The sequence below is a fragment of the Geotrypetes seraphini genome, chromosome 12 (genome assembly GCF_902459505.1).
Source record: "Geotrypetes seraphini chromosome 12, aGeoSer1.1, whole genome shotgun sequence".
Lineage (NCBI taxonomy): Eukaryota > Metazoa > Chordata > Amphibia > Gymnophiona > Dermophiidae > Geotrypetes > Geotrypetes seraphini.
In genome coordinates, this window is record NC_047095.1 from 85364999 (window position 1) to 85380964 (window position 15966).

The 15966-nt window shown below is 46.5% G+C and overlaps 1 protein-coding gene across 4 annotated transcripts in view; it reads right to left on the reverse strand.

Moving 5' to 3' along the window:
- RASAL2 (RAS protein activator like 2) overlaps positions 1-15966 on the reverse strand; it is a 502399-nt gene that overhangs the window by 302607 nt on the left and 183826 nt on the right. The gene's annotated exons all lie outside the window — the stretch shown is intronic.

Genomic DNA, 15966 nt, shown 5'->3' on the forward strand with positions numbered 1-15966 from the left:
TTGCATTCTTGTTTGATTTCCTCTATCATTTCTGAGTCAGTTTCCTCCGCCTGTCCTGGGGGACAATAGTAAAGGCCAATTTTCGTGTCTGCGCTGTTTTGGCCAGGAATCTTGATCCAGAGGGACTCTAGCTTCTCTTTCGTTTCCGTCGTAGCCACTTCAACAGATTCTATTCCTTCCTGAACATATAGGGCAATACCTCCACCTTTCTGCCCTACTCGATCTCTTCTATATAGTTTGTATCCCTGTAGTACTGTGTCCCATTTGTTTTCTTCATTCTACCATGTTTCTGTTATGCCAATGATTTCCAACTTATCATGTCTTGCTATTGTCTCTAGTTCCCCCATTTTGTTTCCTAGACTTCTAGCATTCGTATACATACATTTGAGTTCTCTTTGTGTTACCTTTTTGGACTTTCTACTCTTTGCTGTCCCTACTGTTTCTTTCACGGTATCCTTAACCGCTCCAGTGTTGTCTCCCTTGTTTGCTGTCAGGTCGTCCCCTCCTGTGTATGAGTAGTAGCCCATGGTTCCTTCATCGGGGCATCCTGTCGTCCCTGCCATTGACTGGTGGTCGACTGTCGGCTTTCCCCTATTTGTTAGTTTAAAGCCTTCTCGATGGCCTTCTTCATGTTGCCTGCCAAAACTCTTGCTCCTTCCTTGTTGAGGTGTAGTCCATCTTTTCTGTAGTACTTGCTTTTTCCCCAGAACGCCGTCCAGTTGCGCACGAAGTCAAAGCCTTCTTCTTCGCACCATCGTCTCATCCAGGCGTTAATAGCTTGCAATTCCCCTTGTCTCTTTCCATCCGCTCTTGGTACTGGGAGGATCTCGGAGAAGGCCACCTTCACCTCCCTGATCTTCAGCTGTCTTCCAAGTGAGCGGAGCTGGCCCTTCATCTCTTCCCTGTCATACTTCCGTCCGCTCACATCATTTGTTCCCACGTGGATGAGCACAGCAGTATCCTCTCCCCCTGTGCTGTCTATGATCCTGGAGATCCTGTTGGCCACATCCTTCACTCTTGCTCCAGGCAGACAGGTGACGACTCTGTCCTCTCTTCCTCCTGCGGTGTGGCTGTCCACGTGACGTATAATGGAGTCACCTACGATGATCCCCATCTTCTTTATTCGGGGGTTTCTTGGGGATCGTAAGTCCACGTCTATGGTATAGGGCCAGTCCTCTTCCTCCAGTGCTACTCTTGAAATTGTTTTCGGCTCTTCAGATGGGGGGACGTCTTCCTGCGTTCTCTCTCTTCCTCCTGGTGTGCGGATGTCTCCTACCTCATCTTCGGTTTTTTCTGTGTTTGCATGGGTATCTTCTCTCCTCTCTTCCAGGCCTTCTTTCTGGGTATCCTGGGTACAGCTTTCCAGCCCTGGGATCTCTACGTGTTGCTGGTGGGCTTCCTCGATGAATCTTTCTAGTTCCACGATCCCTTCGCTGGTATCAGACTCCCCTAGCAACTTCTCCTGCATGCAGTTTTCCTCCTTCCTGGCAAGGAGTTCTTCGAGTTCCATCACAGTTCCCTCCAGCAGCCGAACTTGCAGTTTCAGGCTGTCCAGCTCCTCGCATTGGCTGCAAATGTATGCCCTAGTCCCCGAGGGGAGGTAGTCATACATATTGCAGCCGGTGCAGAAGACTGGAAAGCTCATCTTCTGGCTTCCATGGGCGCTCATGTCTTGTTCTCCTTCTCAATTGTGTGTGTCCTGCCAGGCACACATCATGCAAGCCACAGACACTCCCCCCACCCCCTTCCCCCTAAGAGGTGAACAACAGAAACTAGATTAGCATCTAGATGAGAGCACATACAGGACCCCAGCTCTAAATAACACCTGACAAATTTCACCACAGGAGGCCCTGAGGGAAAAGGGGATCGTGGGGTACTGAGGGAGGTGCTGGGGTGTTGCATAAGTATAGACAGCTCACCAGGTCATGCAGGTGCAAGGCTGGAGGGTTAGGACATTGATGGGAAGATAGGACTTCGAAGAGAAACCTAGGGGGCAAGGGGGCCCCTTCTGGTGATTAAGGCAGGTCATGACCTGTTGGGCCGCCGCAGAGGCGGACTGCTGGGCGGGATGGACCTCTGGTCTGACCCGGCAGAGGCACTGCTTATGTTCTTATGTTCATTGTATCGAGCGATGGTGCGTCCGCATCTGGAATACTGCGTTCAATATTGGTCGCCGTACCTCAGGAAGGACATGGCGGTACTTGAGAGAGTCTAAAGGAGAGCAACGAAACTGGTAAGAGGGCTGGAACACTGCCCATACGCCGAGAGGTTGGATAGGCTGGGGCTCTTCTCTCTAGAAAAAAGGAGGCTCAGGGGAGATATGATAGAGACCTTCAAGATCATGAGGGGCATAGAGAGGGTGGATAGGGACAGATTCTTCAGACTGAAGGGGACAACAGGTACGAGGGGGCATTCGGAGAAACTGAAGGGAGATAGGTTCAAAACAAATGCAAGGAAGTTTTTTTTCACCCAAAGGGTCGTGGACACTTGGAATGCGCTACCGGAGGAAGTGATCAGGCAGAGTACGGTACAGGGATTCAAACAGGGATTGGACGGATTCCTGAGGGATAAAGGGATCGTGGGATACTGAGAGAGGTGCTGGGATGTAATACAAGTATAGAAAGCAAACCAGGTAATAAGTAAAGAAACCCAACCAGGTCGTGAATGTGCAAGACCGGAGGGTTAGGACTTCAATGGGAAGATAGGACTTCAATGGGAAACCAAGGTGGCAATGGGGCCCCTTCTGGTGAGTCAGACAGGTCGTGACCTGTTTGGGCCGTCGCGAGAGCGGACTGCTGGGCAGGATGGACCTATGGTCTGACCCGGCGGAGGCACTGCTTATGTTCTTATCTTAAGCGTGGCAGAGTCTGACCCCTCTCCCGTTCCAGAGAAAGTTCAAATTTGGCTGTGTGCACCATCAGATAAGTCCAAATAGCGACTGATGGACTGTCTCCTCCTCTAACCAGCAGGTCAAGATGGTCTTTACCACCCTCAAAAATGCTATGGCGAGGAACCTGCGGTCAGATTCAGGCACACGAGCATACAACAGGAGGCGCTGGTCCCCCAATAGCAGTGTCTTATAGTCCCAAGAGAAGAACATTTTACCAAGCTCTCCACCAGAGGAAGTACCGTGGTCCACAGGGTCAGTTTAGGGCACTCTAAAAAGGTGTGCACAAAGGTGTCCTCATGAATTTTACAGCGAAGGCAATGGGGCGTGGTCCATAACCCACAAGCATAGCCTCGAGCCCGAGTCAGGTATGCCCTATGTAACAATTTAAAATGAGTTTCCCTCAAATCAGTCGCTTTAAAAAAAAAAAAGCCCAAACCCACCTGAAAAATGTCTTGCAGCTGTTCAACCTCCAACGGGTGGTTCAAATCATGTTCCCAGCTCCAAGCCACCTGAGACATGCCAGTCACACCCACCAATTCTTAAGTATCTTATATCACCTGGAAAGTGTATTCATGGACCCGAGTAAAAAAAAAAAATAATTGTCCAATTTGGTACCCTCTGCCTGTGGACTCCATTCTCATCTCACCTGGGCATAATAGTGGTGAGCCTGCTGATAAGCCCAGAAGTGGGAACCAGGAAGCTCTCATTTAGCTCTCATCAAAATAAAGGAAGGAAACCCCTCACCTCCAAGACCAACAGATGATGTAGGGACCTACATCCCCATCATGCCCAAACTGCAAAGGGGGAGACCCCCACCCCAGGAGTGAATTCCAGATTATCCACCAAGCCCAGTAACGAAGATGCCCTCCCCGTCCTGCCCTACTTGTGGCGCCACCATGCCCAAGCCGCCCAAAATAGCTTTAGGAAGGGAAGATGATGTTTACAATCGGAGGAAGACCCAGCAGACACATGAAGAAGGTTAATAAAACTAAAAGGATGACACCAGGCCTTCAGCAGAACCAAAGGAAGAAAGTGTTGCTCATCAGACAAACATTCATGGACCCCCTGTAGAAGCACGGCTACATTATAGAAACGAAGGTCCGGCACATTGAGTCCTTATGCAGAACAAGTTTACTATAAGCTATCCAGGCTACTTTATTGCGCCACAAAAATCCCCTAAGCATGGCTTTAAACTCCAATTCATCTTTCCGCTGAATCCATATTGGAAGGACCTGGATAGGATACAAGATCTTAGGCATCAATATCATTTTCAGCAGCGCTACTCGTCCCATCAGGGAGAGGGGAAGATCCATCCAAGAAGTGCAGATAAGTTTCAGCTGATTCAAAACTCGCGTAACATTCAATTTATAGAAGTCAGAATCAGAAGTAAGTAGATAGATACCCAAGTACTTAAGCGAATGAGTCAATGGTTTGATAGGAAGGGTCCCATGCCAGGGTTCAACCCCCGCACCCTTTAAGGGCAATACCTCAGATTTACTACAATTTACCTGTAAACCCGTAAAGGAGCCGAACATCCGCACCCAATGCAGATAGAGCGGTAGCTGGTGATTAGCATAACTAACAGAGCAACATATCGTCCGCAAATAAACTAAGACAAATTTCCTGGGATGTGATCCGAATACCCTCCAATTCAGGGGCTTGTCGGAGACGCGCCGCCAAAGGTTCAAGGGCTAAGGCAAATAAAAGTGGAGACAAAGGGCAGCCCTGCCTCATACCAAGGCACAAAGGGAATTGCTCAGTCAATTTGCCATTCACTAGAAGTTACGCTTTCGGAGCAAAATACAGCGCTCTCACCCAATCAACAAATTTACTGTCAATACCAAATCTATCAAATATCCAGAATAGATGAGGCCACAGAACACTATCGAATGCCTGTTCGATATCTAAACTAGCAAGCACCATTCTATCATCTTTCCTTTTAGCCTCCCGAATTGCCAAAAGAGCCTTACGAGAGATTCATAGAGATGTAGCGGCCAGGTACAAAGCCAGCTAGCTTGATCATCACCAACCAGCTCCGGTAAGAAGTTGTTCAATCTCTTGACCAAAATGGACGCCAGCAACTTGACATCCTGATTTAAGAAGGAAATCGGCTGATAAGACCCAGGGCCTGCACAAAAGCCTCGAGATCCTTTGACTTGTCAAATGACAAAATTTTCCCTTGATAGGCCAAACGCACCCAGGCTGGGTACTGCAGAGTTGTACGAAGGCCACACTTGTAGAGGGTGTTACAATAGCGAGCTATCTCCTTGTGCTTTGCCGCCACCACCGAGGAAAGTCCTGAAACAGGAGGATCGTGCCATTCTCATAGGATAGGGCCCTGTGCTCCCGATATTTTCGCAAGACTTTCTCTTTTTCAACAAAGTTTAAAAACTTCATTATTACTGGGTGTGGTTTTCTGTCCCCATCCTTGCGCTACCCCAGTCGGTGTGTGCACTCCAAGCACAAGCGCGGGAGGTCCTCACCCATCTGCAATGTCGAGGGTAGCCATGTTTCTAACCCGGACCGGAGATTCCCCCCTCCTTGATAGGTTCTGGGATCCCTATAGCCCACAGGTTGTTCCTGTGGGCTCGATGTTCATGATCCTCCACTCTGTCCTGCAATTGTTGAGCAGTATGTTGAGTCGGTTCAAGTGGGAATCTATCGTGGTTTCTGCTTGCATGAGGCGTTCCTCCATATACACCACCCGAGTGTTTGACGGCGGTAAGTCTATCTTTAAGCTCTTGAATAACTACCTTCAGGCCAGACATTTTATTGTCAAAGATAGCAGTTAAGTATTTTTAAAGTTCCAGTACCGCTTCCTCCCAAAGAATTACCGGAGGTGTAGTAGCCATGAGGTTCGTTTTCCACCATCATCTTAAGTGCAGGCTTACTGGGTGCGGTGTGGTGACTTCAGGCTCCCTTATGTGGCTCAGAATTTCAGCTGGAACGTGGATGATATCCCTCTGCTTTAAAGTATATAACTCATGCTAGTTTGAAAAAGGTCCTTGCGCGGAAAAACAGAGAGATTCACAGAATTTGTAGCACGGTTCCCGGAGCTGCTCCTCGGGGCATCTTGTTTAGCCCATGCACATCACATGGCCCTTAAAACGGATACATTTCAGTCACTAAACTGAAAATAAAATCATTTTCCCTACCTTTGCTGTCTGGTGATTTTTATGTTTCTAATCATCTTTTCCCAGTCTCTGGTTTCACTTCCTTCTGTCTGTGCTCTTAACTATGTTTCCAAGCCTTCTTCACTTTCTTCATTAACTTTTAACATTCAACTTTCTTCCATTTTTCTGCTTTCTTCTAAAAATTTATTTACTTTTCTATGACTTACCTTCTCTTTCCATCTATCCATGTGTACCATCTCCTTCCTCTTTCTTCTCCCCTATTCCCATCTATCCATAAAAAGAGATTATGTCCTTACCTTGATAATATATTTTCCAGTAGATGTGTCATTCTGGACAAGCGGGTTATCTCCCCAAGGCTGCGAGCCATATGCAGAAGGAATCCACTCTGGATTTGTTCTGTGATCTTCCTACTTTACTGGGAGCTCTACTGCCACCTGCAGTTAGTAACCAAGTAAACAGGAGCTCCATTGAAATTATATGAAGGCCAAAATGGGAAATTTCCCAAACAAATCAACTGTTCTGCTCAAACATACTAACACTTGAACACTCAATGAACAAGTAACAGCCAACAGAAACATCCCCTGTAGACACTATAAACATATTATACAGAATTATTCAGGGTCCAAAGGGCTGACTGACATTCAAGATACAAACTTGGAGAAGCATAAACAGAATGAGACAATAGGCAAGCGCAGGAAGGACAGGGCGGGGGTCCAGAATGACACACCTATCTACTGGAAAAGATATTATCAAGTTAAGGACATATTCTCTTTTTCCAGTGCAATAGGTACATCATTCTGGACAAGCAGGATGTACAAAAGCAGTTCCAGAAATCTAGGGAAGGCTGACTGCACCAGCCTGTAACACTGAGGAGCCAAAGGCAGAGTCCTCTCTTGATGTAACATCCACCCTGTAAAACTTGGCAAAGGTATGTAGAGTGAACCAAGTTGCAGCTCTACAAATATCCTCTGGAGAAACTGCCCTAGCTTCTGCCCACGATGAAGCTACACTTCTGGTTGAATGTGCCTTAACAGAAACGGGACCATTTCCCACATATAATGTAGGCTGATGAAATGACCTTATGGATCCATCTGGAAAATGTGTCCTTGGAAGCAGATGCGTCTCACTTGGTTGAATGAGTCAGCACAAACAGATGGTCAGAGAGTCTAAACTCATTGATGATCTCTAGGTATCGAAGAAGCACTCTTCTCACATCCAACTTCTTCAAAATGCAGTCCTGTTTCTTAGAAGACAGGTAAATGCATCTCTTGATTAACATGGAACATTGAAACCACCTTCGGCAGAAAATAAGAAACAGTGCATATGAAGATTCCAGTCTCTGAAATTTTAAGGAAAGGCTCTCTATAAGAAATAGCCCAGAGCTCCAAGATACATCACTCTGTGGTTATTGCTACCAGAAAAAATGCCTTTACCATCAAGTCCAAGAGGGACACTTCTTCTAGTGGCTCATATGGAGCTTTGGCGAGTCCTTGCAGAACTACGTTAAGGTCCCACAAAGGGAAAGGTTACTTGACAGCATCTACTCGCCAGGATCCAAGGTCTATCTGCTGAAGAAGTTGGTTTCAACACTGTCCACGCCCACAACATGAGCTGCCGATAGTGCCTGAGATGCCGCACTACCCAGTGAAAGAACATACAGGCTTCCAGGCATAGAGATGCACTCTTGGTGCTTCTCTGTCAAATAACATATGCCACCGCTGTAGCATTATCGGAGAAGACTCTGACCGCTTGACCTTTGAGAGTATTCTGCAGTTTCACCAGAGCCAACCGAATGGGATGCAATTCTAGCCTGTTGATCGACCACTTTTTCAGAGAGGGTGTCCAATGCCTCTGAATTGGACAACTGTTGCAATGGGCTCCCAGGCCCAGGAAACTGACATCTGTTGTTATGACCACCCAGGAAGCAAGGCACAGAGGCTTTTCACTGAAAAAGAAACTGAGAACGAAGCCACCAATCCATGCTAGGTTGAGCCTCCAGTGTCCAGGACAGAGACTTCTGTAAGGCGTCTGTAAGACCTGTGGAGACCAGGATGAAAGTAACACATTCTAAAGAGTACACATGTGGGCTTTTGCCCAAAGCACCATATCTATCATGGACCCCAGGACTTGAAGATAGTCTCATGCCAATGGAGCTGACTTGTCCAAGAGTGAAGAAATCTGATATCACAGCTTCTGTTTGCATGCCTCTGGTAGATAGACTTGGCCAGCAGCCGTGTCAAATGAGACTCCTAGGTACTTCAGGGATTGAGTCGGTATCAAACTGCTCTTTCGGTAATTTACAATCCAACCGAGGTCCTCCAGTACATGGATCACCTGATCCATTGTGTGCCGACCCTCAGAGAACAAGGGGGCTCTGATCAGTCAGTTTTCCAGGTAGGGATGCACTTCCAGTCCCACCTTGTGCAGGTAAACTGCTACCACAACCATCGCCTTGGTGAAGGTGCGAGGAACTGTCGCCAGGCCAAAAGGTAGAGCTGAAAATTGATGATTTTCCAGAAAATGAAATTTGAGAAACTTTCTGTGGTCTGGGAAAATAGGAATATGCAAGTAGACCTCTGTAAGATCTAGAGAGGCTAGCAACCGCCACTATGACAGAGTAAACTGACTCCATTCGAAAGTGCAGAACTTTGAACGCTGCATTCACGTGAGTAAGGTCTAAAATAGGTCTCCAATAGTCAGAGCCTTTCTTTGGCATGATAAAGTATATGGAGTATCTCCCTGAGCCCGAGTCTTCAGATGGTACAGGCTCTATGGCCTGAATATTAAGTAACCTGCTCAAAGTGGCTTGCACTTTGATTGCTTTTTCCAGGCCCCCTGCAGGAGAGAGTCCACAAACCAATCCATTAAGAGGTCAGGCAAATTCCAGCTTGTAACCAGACCGAATGATGTCCAGCACCCAACGGTTTGATGAAATCTGAACCCAGCTCTGCAGAAATGCCAAGAGTCTACCCCCTATATGAAGAGGGGCTTCCCCCAGCCTGGCATCATTGGGAAGCAGAAGTCTGGTAGCCTGTAGCCTTGATGTGGAACTAGAATACTGTTAAGAAAGCCTGGAGCCAATCTAGAGTGCCCTGAGCTTATAGAGGTTCTGGGTCTGCTATCAGGCAGGGTCTTGGGACACAGTCCACAATGCAATTCATGAGATCATCCAGGTCTTTATCATATAATAGTTGCCCCTTAAAAGGGAGTCTAGCAAAAGTAGCTTTAGAGGTGGAATCACCGGCCCATTGCTGATACAGAGCATTCTAAGAGCAGAAACTAAATAAGCTGATGCTTTACCCAGGACACGTATAATTTCATACAGTGTGTCAGCTACAGTCATGTGAAAAAGTTAGGACACCACATTAAATATTCAGTTCTTTTTAAGAAATGTTCACATATCTATGTCAAATCTTTTTTTTTTATTTATCTCTGGAAAAGAAAGTGATGTAATTACTGGTAAACAACAATTATTTTTCTTGATTTACTCATGAAACCCCGCATGCAAATAACATTATCAGACAGCAGCGAAGATTCGCTAAATTTGCATGTACCCATGCTGGTAACAGCAATGTGCACATGCATAGAACCCCCCCCCCAAACAGAACCCCCCCAAACATAATAACAGCCCACTGTCAATCAACAAACGCCCCCCAGCTGCAGGAGAGATGCCCACACTCGCCCACTGCATAAATCTCCACCGCAACTGACCCGACCCCTCACCCCCAGCAGTGGGAGAGATGCCCACACTCTCCCATTGAATGAAAATCCCCGGCCTGGCCTGACCCACACAGCGGGAGAGATGCCCACTCTCCCCTGCTGGCAAGTAACCCCCCCTGCCACCATCTCTGCTGAGCCCCCTCCACACACAGCGGGAGAGATGCTCACTCTTTCAAACTGGCAAATAATCCCCCCCCCCCACTGCCATCGCAGCTGCCTCCGTCAACCTCCCCCCCACGCAGTGGGAGAGATGCTCACTCTTCCCCGCTGGCAAAGTAACCCTGCGCCGCTGTCGCAACCGTCTCCGCCCACCCCCCCAGGAGCGGGAGAGATGTCCACTCTGCCTCACTGGCAAGTAACCCCCCCACTGCCATCGCAGCCATCTCCGCAAACCCCCCCCCCCACCGCAGCAGGAGAGATGTCCACTCTCCCCCGTTGGCAAGTAACCCCCTACCACCATCTCCACTGCCTCCCCCACCCCCTTATCTGAAAGTTGATGAGCTGGAGAGATGTGGACTCATTCCTCTCAGCTTCCTGCGTCATCTAAAATGAGCCTTCCCCTCCCCAGTACATCTTGGAATGCACCTGGGAGGGTCCTGAGGCTCTGATTGGCCCAGGTTGTATAAGGCCCCTCCCATGTCTCAGACACCTCAAGCCCCAAGGTGTCTGAGCTAATCAGGGCCTTAAGACCCTCCCCGGTGCATCATGTGAGGGGAGGGGCCTAAGGCCCAGTATCGTCAGCGAGAGAGGACGAGCAGGAGACATTTTCAGTACCTCCTGCTTCCAACTTTTAAGGTACGGGGTCCTGGAGGGGAAGGGCCTCAGATGGCAGGAGGGAGTGGGCACCCCTCCTACCTTTTTTGGGGGAGGAGGTCCTTCATGGCAGGAGGAAGTGAGCATCCCTCCTGTCATTTGTTTTAGGTCTGGGTGGGTCACCGCTTTTGTCACGGGGGGGGGGGGGAGCACGCGATTGTAGGGGGTCACTGAGGGAGGGCCTACGGCGGTGGTGGCAGATTATTTTTCATTTTTTTATGGGACAGATATTTTGTGCGTGTAATATCTGCCATTGAAAAATATGGAAAAAAACCAGGTAGACCTGTTGGTAACAGAGTTACCGACAGGTCTACAGCAATCGGGTTTTAGGATCGGTAAAACCCGATGCTAAATAGCCAAGAGATGTAAGTGAATCAATCGCTTGGCTATTTTATATGGGGTTCTACTAAATTGCATGGGTTGGATTGGATCGGATCGAAAAATGGGCAATCGAGGGGAAAAACACACAGTGGGCTGTTTAGTGAATTGGGTCGGTTAACAACGATCGCTGACTTTAGTGAATCTAGCCCTTAGTCTGATTCAGCCGACAGCATAAAACAAAACAGTTGGGTGTTGTTTGCATATCCAAAAGCTGGCAAGTAATACATTTAAAATAAAATACTTTTTTCTACCTTTATCATCTTGACATTTTATTTTTCATCATTTTGTCTCTTCTGCTTTCCTCTGCCTTCTGATAATTCCCTATCCAGTGGTTGCTGTCCATATGTATTTTCTCCTCTTTCCTGTCTTGTTTCCTTCTCTCACTACTCCTGTCTTTGATATACTGATATTTTTCCTTTGAGCTCTCCAAGCCCTTTTTTACTTTCCTACATCTCCGTCCATTCAAATTTCACCCTTGTTGTCCTTTTTACTTTTCAGCTACTTACAACTTTCTGTCTCCGTTTCTCATGCTCTAGCTCTCCCATTTCCCATCTCATAGTTTATAGTTTATTTAGTTATAGCCCCCTTTAGCAAGGTGGGTTATAGTAATACAGTCACAGTAAATATTGCGGAACAACCATAAATATAGACACACATAAATTTCATCCACATATCATACAAAATAAGCAGATAAGATAAGTGCTCAGCACCCATATTTAATTTCGCAAAGGAGATGTCTCTTCAAATGCTTCTTAAAAACAGTTACATTCTTTTGCTTTCTAATATAAAAGGGAATTTGATTCCAAGCGTCCAGACCAGCACAAGAAAATGTTCCCACTTTAGTTGCATGTAACCTTGCCTGCTTAAGAGTAGGAGCAATCAACTCCCTTAATTGAGCTGAGCGTAGACTTTGAGATGATATGTGTACAGATATACATTCAATCAGATATTTTGGTGCCATTTCATGGAGACAAAGATAGGTTAAGAACAACAGTTTACACTGTATCCTGAATTCAATCTTCAACCAATATAACCTTAAATAGAAATCAGAAACATGATCAAAATTCCCAGCACCAAACAGAAATCAAATTATTGAGTTTTGAGTAACTTGTAAGGCATGAATCGCATTCTTAGGAATGCCACACCAAGTTACAGTAATCCAAACTGGACAGTATGACTGATTGAAGGACATACTTAAAATTGGCCCCAGACAAGTAAGATTTGAGATCGCTCAACAATCTCAACTTAAATAAATCTTTTTCATCATTGCATGAATGTGAGACTGAAAGGACAAATGGGAATCCAATATCACTAAAAGATATTTAACCTCAGCTGAGAAGTGGATAGTTGCTCCTAGGTCTATTTCCTTATATCTTTCAGCTATGCCACAGTACTTCCAGCATCCTCCTCTCATCCATCTCTTTGCCACCCCCTCAGTCTCTTCCATTTGATTCCACAATTTCCAGTATATCCCTTCCCTCTTTTCTTGTAACCCAGCATCTCCTGGTCCCTCTCCCCCTCATGGTCTGACATTTTCCCTGTCCTTTTTCCTCTACCATCTTCCTATCCCATCTCTCTTCCTTTCTGTTCCTCTTCCCGTCCATCATCTCAAATCCTCTCTCCTTCTCCTCATGGTCCAATATTGCTCTCGCTCTCTTTCCTGATGTTCTTCCCTCCTCTTGCCCCATGATTCAGAATCACTCCCCTACCCATCCCATCATCCAACATTTCTCCTTCTCATCCTCTGCTCCAACAGTTTTTGTTCTTCCCAACTGCTCTTCTATCCAGCCTGCTTCCCCTGGGTCCAGCATCTCTGCTATTCTCTCTCCAAGGGTATAGCCACAGGGAGGCCCTCAAGGGCCCAGCCCCCCATTCTTAGCTCAGGCTCCCCCAGTGGCAGTGCATATACTGCCCAACATTCCCCCACCCTACAGACTATGCAGTACAGTGTCTCTCTCACTTTCCCCTTCCCCAGAATCAGCTCTTTCAAGGCAGCCTCATCTCTTGACAACTTAGAAGCTTTCTCTCTGCAGTACTGTTCAGAGAGATAGCTTCCAAATCGGCAAGAGGCAGGCTACCTTGAAAGAGATTATGCTGTAGAACTAATGCGGCAGCATAGGGGTACGGGAAATAGACACTGGACCGCAAGGAGGAAGGAGGAGAGAAAGGAGGAATGTGCAGCCCCACACACAGTCTATCCCTGGGGGCCCCCCTCTATAAAATCCCTCCCTCCATCCCATTGCTCACTATCTCTTGGTCTCTCTTTCCCTTCCACACCCCCACACACCTCTTTCATAATTTGTTTTTCTTCTAGTTTTTCCGCCCCCCCCCCCCATAATCGACATTTTTTCCTCTCTCTCTCATCCGCCCGACCCCCCCCCCTGTGATCGACATTTTCTCCTCTCTCTCATCTGCCCCCCTCCTTCCCCTTGTTGGTCCAGCTCCCTCCCTTCCCTCACCTTTGCGGTTGCCTTTGAAGATTAAATTTTTCATTTTCAGAGGTCACTCTCATAAGCAGCCGGCGGCTACCCCGAAGCTTTCCCTCTGCCACAAACCACCCAGGCAGAAACAGGAAGTTACGGTAGAGGGAATGCTTCAGGGCGGCTGCTGGCTGATTGTGTCTGCCATGCCGGTGCACCTCTGAAAAGGAAAAGTTTGATCTTCTAAGGCGACTGCAAAGGTGAGGGGAAGGAAAGGACCAACGAGGAGAAGAGATGCCCGGACCGCATGGCTCAGGGAAGCTGCCCTGTTTGCCCTCCCCTAACGCCAGCCCTGTTTTTCTGGGTGGAATGCAGCAGAGGAAAGGCCCTGGCAGAGCCAGCCAGAGACTGCCTGCTTTCAAAGCTACCTCTAACAGCAAGCTGCTGTGTATTTGGAGGATTGGTGGAGGAGGAGTGCATTAAACACTTTTTATTGTCAAGACACAATGAGCCAATAAATTGAAGAATCATGTTATGAAACATCCTTATTAATCACTCTATAGACATGTTGCATGAAGATTAACAGTAAGAACAAATAAGACTGGAAATTCATAAAACACATTGTCAACATCATCAAGCCATATAGTGTAGTATTCCATCTTTCTCTGCTCTCCCCATGCTAGTTCAGCTGATCGGCAACTGTTGAGTCCTGCCGGCTCAGCTGATCATGGCTCCAGAGCCCTGATTAGATGAGCCAGCAGGGGACAACAGGGCTGCCTGCTTGGCTGTGGCTTTGATTTTGTTTTTTTTAGCTGCTGTTGTACATGTGTTATATGTGTTGGACATACAGGAACAAACACACACACACACACAAACAGCTACCAGCAGCACCTGACCTGCTAAAAAAATTTGCACATAAAAAGTGGGTGTTCCGTTTTGAGCACTACACGGAATGCTTAATAAAATACTAATGAGCTCCTTGTAATACAATTGCATAAGGTTCTCGGTGGCTACTCGCAGCCACAGAGAACCATTCTGAGCATCGAAAGCAGAGCTTCCATTCCAGGTAAGACTGGTTTAATGAGTCTTACCAGCATGGAAAGCTTTTGAGCATTGGGGCCTAAGAAAATAAATGTCAACAGGATACAAAGAGTTAATTTTAAAAAAGAGAAATACAGAAGAGAGACACTGAGACCAAAGCAATGCTCAGGCAATAAAGTTAAAAAATATGTTTTTTCTGAATTTATTAATTATAATATGTCATCAATAGAAAATGCACATCTCTGACATCTTGCATTTCAGTTTATTTTCTGCGACAGGTTTTCCACATAGGTTTAGAATGTGTTTGCTTTTTCAGAGTTTGTTTTCTGGAGCTTTGAAAGGATTCCCCTCCTCCTTCCATCTCCACTACCCAGAGAAGGCTGATACAATAGAGGACCCAGCTTTCCACTCAGGTTCCATTCAACCTCAACTAAGGCTACCATATTTGTGAAGACAAAGAAAAGAAAAGAGAAGACACATGTCCCTGCCCCCTGCATCTGGCTTTAGGCCTATTTTTATGTCCTGCAGGAAATGCTAAAAAAAAAAAAAAAAAAAAAAAAAAAGTAAAAATAAGCCCCACATCCTGAAACACTGCTATATCAATATAAGCAGCTCATACATATGTTGTTTTTATTCTGAGAATGTGAGAGACATCTTTCCTCATTTCTTTCTGCGTATAGAACCATCGAGTCCATCTCCTTATCTCATCTCTTCCCTCCTTATTTTTCTGTTCATCTCTCTGGCTTCAGGCTGTCTCACTACTATGCCTTTCCCTTACTCTTGCTTCTGCTTCTCCTTCTTTCCCTATGTCTACCTCCCCATAAACCACCTTTCTTTTCCCTCTCTGGTTCTTCTCATAAACTCTATCTTATTGTCTCTCCAATAATCAGAATGAACCAGTTTTAAGTAATAAGAGGACTTCCCTACCAATTTCAGCCTGGAGGAAACAAGGGAAGAGAGCAGTGCCAAATTAGCCTGCTTAGGAGCTATTTAAGAGTACTGTATAGTGGCTATGTGTTCAAGCAGCCACTTGAGAATATAAAGTAGCTTCCCTTTCTAATACTGTTCTTGAAAACCAAAAAGAAGCTGGAATTAGATGAATGTTTAGCATAGGCAGGCCCATGAAAGCATCTGTACCAGACATCTATTCTCTTCACTGCACTGACCTGCACTGACCTATTCTAATGCAATCATTTTTAAGACATCTACGCCTCTGTGTCATTTCTAATATTGTGTGAGCTGCAATGATTCCTAGCTAACACTTGCAGGATACAAGAAATCAATACGGTATGGTATACTTCTAAAGCTGTGCAACATTGTAGCAAGACAAACCCTAAGATGAAATCTGGTAAAAAAAATTCCCTTTGTCCCTTGCTTTGTGCCCTGCGGCCCCACCTACTTCCTCCAATGCTGCAATTTTGAATCTTTGTGCAGCCGACAGCGGCAACGAGGTGAGCCAGCTGCTGCCGGCCTACCCCAGAAGTCTTCATTCTGCAGTGCCCCACCTATACAGGAAGTCACTGCAGAATGAAGGCTTCTGGGGCAAGTCGGCAGCAGCAGGTTCACC